Raw genomic sequence first — 8,188 nt, 5'->3', positions numbered from 1 at the left:
CTGTGATCAAATGGAATAGCGGTATATAAATAAATTTTATTATTATTTATTATTAAAAATAGCGGAGGTTGCTCCTCTGTGGATTTCTAAGATCGCGGATTTGAGATCTGCGGGTTAGGAGGGGCAACTGTAGTTCTAACTAAAATCTGTCAACAAATATGGAAAACAAAACAGAGGCCCGCAGATTAGAAATGCTAAATATACATTCTAGTCCCCAAGAAAGGGGGCACCAGGGTTTGCAATAACCACTGGATCATTGTATTAATATACCTTGCAAGCAAAGTGATGCTCAAAATTCTACTACAAAGACTTTTGCCAGATATGGAGTGAAGAATGCCAAACGTCTAAGCTGGGTTCAAACAAAAGGCAGTTAGGATAAAATATAGAGAAATATAATGGTTTCCAATTGGCAGAGGGTGGGGGGGGGGTTGTCAGGCAAAGTTTCATTTTATTACCCTGTCAACCACAGACGATTTAATTTGTACACTGAAGGTTTCGTATTTAAAGCTGAATTAGACTCGGAGGAAGTAAGCATGAAAACTGGAGGAAGGAACATCAACTGACACCATACAGTGGACCCTTGTTATACACTGGGGTTTGGTTCCAAGATCCCCCGTGGATAACAAAATCCATGGATGCTCAAGCCCTATTAAATATAATGACATAGCAAAATGGTGTCCCTTATAAAAAATGGAAATCAAGGTTTGATATTTGAAATTTATACTTTTTTGAACATTTTCAAACTGTGGATGCTTGAATCCGTGTATAAGAAGGGCTGACTGTATTACTAGCAGAAAAGAGCAAAGACATGGAATAAGTAGTGAAGAAAGTCAAAGTGCAAAGGCAGATTTACAGTTGTCCTTCCAAGTCCTAGGTTACTTCTGATTTCTTGACTGAAGTCCCTATTTTGATTAATAAGTGATCGAAGGTATGTAAAATCATGAACATTTCAATGTCTTCATCATCTACTTTAAAGTTATATACAGCATCTGTGGTTGTTATTTTTGTGTATTTTTTTGGAGGGGGCTATCACACTACACAGTTATAACGCTATTATTCTACGTTAATTGTTATAGCAACATTATGTGGGCCTTGGGGTTTGTAGTTTAGTGAGGGCCAAGAGTTGTCTGACTGAGAAATCTAAATGCCCCTCCCTAAACTGTAAATCCCAGAATTCCATACGATGTTACCATGGCAAGTAAAGTAGAATACAGTTGTCCCTCCTTATCCATAGATTTTTTTTACCACGGATTCAAGCATCCACGGCTTGAAAATATTCCAAAAAAGTATACAGTCGGCCCTTCTTATACACGGATTTTTTATACACGGATTCAAGCATACACGGTTTGAAAATGTTCCAAAACAGTATAAATTTACCTTGATGTTCCATTTTTTATTAGGGACACCATTTTGCTATGTCATTATACTTAATGGGACTTGAGCATACACGGATTTTGTTATACACGGGGGATCTTGGAACCAAACCCCAGCGTATAACAAGGATCCACTGTACATTCCAAATAGCAAACCTTGATTTTCCATTTTATATAAGGGACACCATTTTACTATGCCATTATATTTAATGGGACTCAAGCATCCACGGATTTTGTTATCCAAGGGAGGGGGTCCTGGAACCAAACCCCAGCGGATAACAAGGGCTTGCTGTAATAGCACTGTAACAGTGTAGTGTGATAGTCCCCCCAAAACAAAAATAACAGACGATGCATATAACTTTAAAGTAGATGATGAAAACATTGAAATGTTCATGATTTTACATACCTTGGATCACTTATTCATCAAAACGGGGACTGACATCAAGAAATTAGAAGAAGGCTAGGATTTGGAAGGGCAGCTGAGACAGAACTAGATACAATCCTGAAGTGTCAAGATATATCACTGAATACTAAAGTTAGAATTGTTCATGCCATTGTAGTTCTAATTGCTGTGTATGGTTGTGAAAGCTGGACAGTGTGGAAACCATGATCCTGAATCTGCAAGACTCAGATGGCCATAGGTTGAAGTTAACTTGTTGGCAGCTAACAACAAGAATTAAGCATTTAAAACATACCATTGAAAACAATAAAAATCAGTAAAATAAAACATTTTCAAAAAAAACCTGTTACAGTTAAGTCCCCCAAAGCCTGTCAAAATGGAAGATTTCACTTGCTGACAGGACAGCAAAAACGAATCCAATATAGTCTCTCCTGGGAAGAAGTTCAGAGTTGTGAACAGCCAGCAAGAAGGCCCTGTCTTCCATTCCTTCTAGAAGTACCTTCCTTGAAGACCTCAGGGTTTGGACAGCCTTGTAGATTCAAGGTGTAGATCATACCCAGCACTTTGAATGGTTTGGAAATGTAGCTCCTTTCTATAAGAAAGATGTTCAAAGGCAGGTAATCTTCACTCCATTTCTGAATCAGAAAGGCAGGTCACTACACTTGCCATATCCCGGTTTCTGGTGGGACATTCACAGTTTTTAAACCGTTTTGAATGTCCCGTCCTGGGTTGTAGCCAGTCCTGGCTCCCTCCTCCACTGCCTCCTCCATTGCTTTTAGCGCGGCAGCAGCGGCATGAAGCAAGGCCTAGCTGTCTTGCTAGGCCTTGCTGGGCCCAAGGAGGGGCTAGGGCGGGGCCTCCAATGCTGGCGGCAAGGCTTCCTGCAGCAGCAGCGGAGCAGCGCAGGGCCTGAGCTGGCTGGGCCCTCTCAAAGGAGGCTGCCATGGAGGAGTCCTCCAGCAGTGGCAGAGCTGCGTGGGGCCTAGCTAGCCAGCTAGACCCCAAAGAAGGAGACCACCACTGGGCCCCAACTGGCTGGGCCCCAAGAAAATAGAGGGAGGCCGCCACAGTTTAGTCTCACAGCTAAGATCTCTATATCTTTATTCTACTTCCTGAGATGTATTTTATTATGTTTGCTGTGTGCCTTCTGTCTAGGAAGAATGTTTTCTGAAAATAAGGATTTATATCAATTTTATAAAATTGTTTTTTGCTTTTATCTGTTTGTGTCCTCCATTTTTCTTGACTGTCCTACATTTCCCATCAGAGAAGGGGGCCGAGCATCCTAACTATGGGTGGCTCTGCCCACTTCAGTTCCTGACAGGCAGAGAAGAAAGACAAAAGAACAGGGGCCTGGCCCCGTCCCCATGGGCGCTCCGCTCAGTCATCTTCCTGCCTTGTTCCTGTTAGGACATACCTTTCTTCTTCACAGAGATTCTCCTTTTGGTTGGCTCCCTGGGACTTGCCTGGCTCTTCTATTTACCTTTATCCGCTTCCCCTGCCCTCCGTTCTGCACGCGATGGCTTCGGACGAGGAGGCCAGGACTCCAGGAGAGCATGCTTTCCCTCAGCCCAGGCCAGCCTCGGCTTTGCCGGCTGCATGCCCTGAGGCTCCGCTTTCCCTCAGCCAGGGCCAGCCCTGGCTTTGCCGGCTGTGTGCCCTCAGGCTCTGCTTTCCCTCAGCCAGGGCCAGCCCCGGCTTTGCCGGCTGCGTGCCCTGAGGCTCCGCTTTCCCTCAGCCAGGGCCAGCCCTGGCTTTGCCGGCTGCGTGCCCTGAGGCTCTGCTTTCCCTCAGCCTGGGCCAGCCAACTATGGCTAAAAAATTGGAATGAAGATTTCAGGTCAAAACAAAATTTGGCCTTTACACCCTACCTAGCCACTAAATTGTTTGGTGAGTCTCTAGAGCCAGTGTTAGTTGAAGGCAAAGATAAAAAGAAGACCTTACCTTCAGCAAAAAAGAGGGACGTTAAGAGGCAGTTCAGAAACTGTTCCTCCTTCCGCTCCTCCCAACCTTTCCCTTCCTCCAATTCTAACTCCTTTTAAGCCAGAGAGTCCAGGTCTAACAAATCTCATTGGGGAGACTCCAAATTCTCCAAACAAAGCCGGTCCTCCTTCCCTGTCAAGGACGGTGGAGGACACAAATCTGCCCAGAAAAACCAACAACAATGATGGGGCCCCTCCAGTAGGAGGCAGGCTTCAGGGATTCAGCCAAGCTTGGTAAAAGTCCACCACAGACAGGTGGGTCCTGGACACAGTTCGATGAGGCTACAAGATAGAATTGCATCAACTTCCTCACGACATGTTCATACCATTCTCCAAGTCAAGCAACCCTACAAAACACCGCCTCCTGCTGGAAGCCATCGAACATTTATGGTCTATCTGGGCCATCAAACCCGTTCCCACAGATCAGAGAGGAAAATGATGCTATTCAACCTTTTTCTTGGTGCCCAAGAAGAATGGAACTTGGAGAGCCATCCTCAACCTGAGGGCTGTCAACCGTTTTATCCTCAAAACTAAGTTCAGAATGGAGACCCTCAAGTCCATTTTAGACAGCCTCCAGCCCGGAGACTTTCTCTCGTTGCTGGACCTACACAATGCTTATCTTCACATTCTTTTCCATCCGTCCTCACGGCCACGCGTTTTCTCCGATCAAATATGGCAAGCTTCATTTTCAAACAGGTCACTTCCCTTTGGCCTGGCATCGGCCCCCAGGGTTTTCACCAAGATATGGTAGCTCTAATTGCCCACCTAAGGTCACTACATCTCCACGTCGGGGCCCCTCCAGACAACAGTCAATTCAGGAACCCTCACAACCCTCAAATCATTAAGGGCCCATGGTTTTCTGACAACTTACAAAGAGCCCCTGCTCCCGAATCAAAGATTCAACATCTGGGAGCCCTGATAAACACTCAAGCAGGCACTATGCTCCCCCCGGACCGGATCAGATTCATTTGACGGCCATCTGTCAAGGTCTTAGCCTCGCCACGTCCCAACCTTCAGCTCCTGGCTCACCTGAGGGCCTCATGATTGCGACCATCGAGTGCCTGCCCTGGGCGAGTTCCATGCCAGATTCCTACAATGCTCCTCTTCCTCACCAATGAGCCATAGCTCTCAGAAAGCCCAAGAAAATACCACTCGACAGTAAAGTGCGTCAGTCACTCCGCTGGTAGACCTCCGATTCAATCCTGAAGGGGAGGCCCATCCGAAGCTCCCGAAGATTCAAATCACTACAGATGCCAGTCTCCGGGGATGGGGGCTCACTGCAGGACTCACATAGTTCAGACCAGGTGGAATTCACCGGAACAATCCGACAGCATCAATTGGTTGGAGCTACGAACAATCCTCTGACACTACAGGCTTTTCATCATCTGATCTCACACAAGGCTGTCCTGATAAGGACAGCCAACATTCACAACAAGCCCAAGGTCAATCGACAGGGCATAAGGAGGTCCAGGTCTCTAATGCAAGAGTCTTGACTGTCCTGACATGGCCGAAAACAACCTGATGTCTTGGACGCCGAAATCTTCAAGGATAGTTAATCTGAAAGGCCGACTGGCTAAGTCGAACAGACATAGACCAAGGGGAGGGGAGCCTTCATCCAGAGGTGTTCCTCACCATAACGACACAACTGGACTCCCGATACTAGGGCTGTTTGCTTCCCGATCAATGCCAAGACTCCGAGATTGTTCTCCCGGTTCCGAGGAGGGAGTGGAAGACACAGACGACCTCAATTGTCGGTGGCCAAAGGAGCTACTTTACTCCTTTACTCCAGTCCCCCTCCAAGTGTCCTGTCTAAGCGGTCAAACCAGATCAGAGGTAATTCTGGTAGCCCCAGCATGGCAGATGTCCCTGGTTCTCCACAGATCCTCAACCTCTCAACTCGGAGTTTACCTCTGTCCATCCGGCCAGACCTGCTGTCCCAGGGCCAGATCCATCATCCTGACCCAGCCTGGCTTCAGCTACACGCCTGGAAATGAGTGTCCACTGTTAAGCAGATATGGATACTCACCGGGGTGGTCGAATCCATCCTGGCTTCCCGCCATCAGTCGCGCTCAAGGTCTACGAATACACATTCAAGGCCTTCAAGAGATGATAAAAGAAAAAAAAAAAAAAGATTTTATTCAGGTGTCAGTTTCCACGATACTCCAGTTCCTCCCAGGATGGTATAGACCAGGGCCTTCATCCCAAACACGGTCAAGCGACAAGTGGCAGCCATAACTCTATCCTCCCGCACGACAGGCTGCCAAGATCTCCCACCTCCCCACCTTCGCAGACTGCTCAAGGAGTGGCTAACAGGTTACCACCGACTAAACATCATTTTCCTTCCTGGGACCTCCACAAGGTCCTCAAGGCGCTAACCATCCATCCTTTTGAACCATTGAGGAGGCTCCCCTCAATTCTTCACCTGGGAGACGCTGATCCTCACGGCACTCACATCGGCTTGCCGCGTCTCCGAGCTAGGCATCCTCTCAGTTCGAAAAGAATTATGCATTATTAGACCTGACTCGTGCTTCTCAGACTGACCCAACCTTTATTCCCAAGGTGAACTCGGTTTTCTGTTCTTCCCAAGACATCATTTTGCCTTCCTTCTGCCCGCGTCCCCAAGGACTTAGAAAAGATCTGGCATACCTTAGATGTCTGGAGGGCCATCAAGATTTACCTCAAGAAGGCGTTGGCCTTCAGAAAGTCAGAAAGCCTCTTCTCTCCTTTGACCAAATTCAAAAGGAAAAAGGTGTCCTCATTCACGCTGGCAAGGTGAATTAAGCAGTGCTTGTCACATGTTACAAAAACTCTCACTTAATCCACCCCAGGCGCTCACCGCCCACTACTAGGAGTGCGGCAACATCGGCAGGCCTGGCCACTAACGCCCCTCTGGCTGAGATTTGCAGAGTGGCCACTTGGAAGTCACCATCCACTTTTGTCAGACATTAAACTGGATCTTTTCCAGTCATCGCAGGCGCTTCGGCCGGAGAGTGTTACAAAAAATTGTCCCTATCTCGCCCTCTGCATCAGCCAGCCTGCCCTGACATTTGGTGGCTTTTATAAATCCCATAGTTAGGATGCTCGGCACCTTCTCTGATGGGAAATGGAGTTAGACTTACCTGAGATACGTCCCTTTCCATCAGAGAGAAGTCCGAGCATCCTCCCCAACCTGTATTTGTCGCCTACTGACACGGGTGGCTCGCTGTCTTTTCCCTTTCAGTGTTGCTGTTTTGGCTAGTCATCGACTGAGGGTTCTTGGGCGGCCACCCATGGGGGCGGGGAGGCCCCTGTTTTTGTTTTTCTCTCTGCCTATCAGGAACTGAAGTGGGCGGAACCACCCATGGGTAGGATGCTCAGACCTTCTCTGATGGAAAGGGACTTATCTCAGGTAGTCTAACGTTCCATTTACTGTCCTACATTTATTATCCTACAGCAGATTATGGCAACCCTATCACTACCCTTACATCATCCTCAGGGATGAGCCCCTCCGACATGACCTTGTTCCTGGCAGTAAACTGGCCCCTCCTCCACATTGGCTGGGGTTAGGAGTGAAGGACTCTGTGAATGTGGAAAAACCGCAAATAAAAACCACTTCTTTTTACCTGGAAAGACACCTCCTAAGAATCCCCAGGTCCTCCAATGCAACTTGTGTCACATCTGCCAGAGGTTGATCATAGAATCTGCTGGATGACCTACAGATGCCTGAGAAATGTTTTCTCTAGGAACTTCTAGGTTCTCCAGCACAACTCTATGGTCAACTTCTGGCAGAGTTGCGCTGGAGGACCTAGAGAGAACACTTAATCAAAAGTTCAAATAATCAAATCCACAAAGTCAAAGCATAAATGTGGGGGCCCCACCCTCAAAGCCAATGATATAGTCATGCTGGATGACCTGGAAGTTGCTAAGTGTATCCTCTGTTTGGTGAAGAGGCACAAATGGATTTTGGGAGTCCCACAGAGGCTACGGGGGGCAGATGGCAACATGCTCTGTTAGTTAAGAAGCCCTTAATTTGGAGCTTGGCTAGGGAGGGGAAACTCAAACTACCACACCACCCCATGTGTTGTGGTCCTGAAGAAATGGTCCCTCACCCATGCACTTAAGACCACATTAAAAAAATATCTGTCAAGGCTGCAGGCCATGCTATTAATGTAACATGTCATTGGCCCTTGAGGCTGAGTGCATCTCACAACAGAATGACAATGCTTTTTTTTTGCCATTGGGAAATTTAGGCACTCAGTAGCGATGATTTTCAGGAAATGGGCAGTTTCTTTCCGGAGGCCAGTATAAAGCTCATACCCTCCCCTCCTAAAATATATTTCACGACAGTGTCATACTGATTTCAGAGGGCTTGCTTTCAGCTCAGAGGTACTCATGACTGGAATCAGCATAACCAGCATTTGCCTCAGTTTGTAAATGGACAGTGTGGTGATTTGCAT

The sequence above is a fragment of the Sceloporus undulatus genome, chromosome 2, assembly GCF_019175285.1.
Source record: "Sceloporus undulatus isolate JIND9_A2432 ecotype Alabama chromosome 2, SceUnd_v1.1, whole genome shotgun sequence".
Lineage (NCBI taxonomy): Eukaryota > Metazoa > Chordata > Lepidosauria > Squamata > Phrynosomatidae > Sceloporus > Sceloporus undulatus.
The sequence above is the reverse complement of the archived record's forward strand: the minus strand, read 5'-3'. Positions refer to the sequence as shown.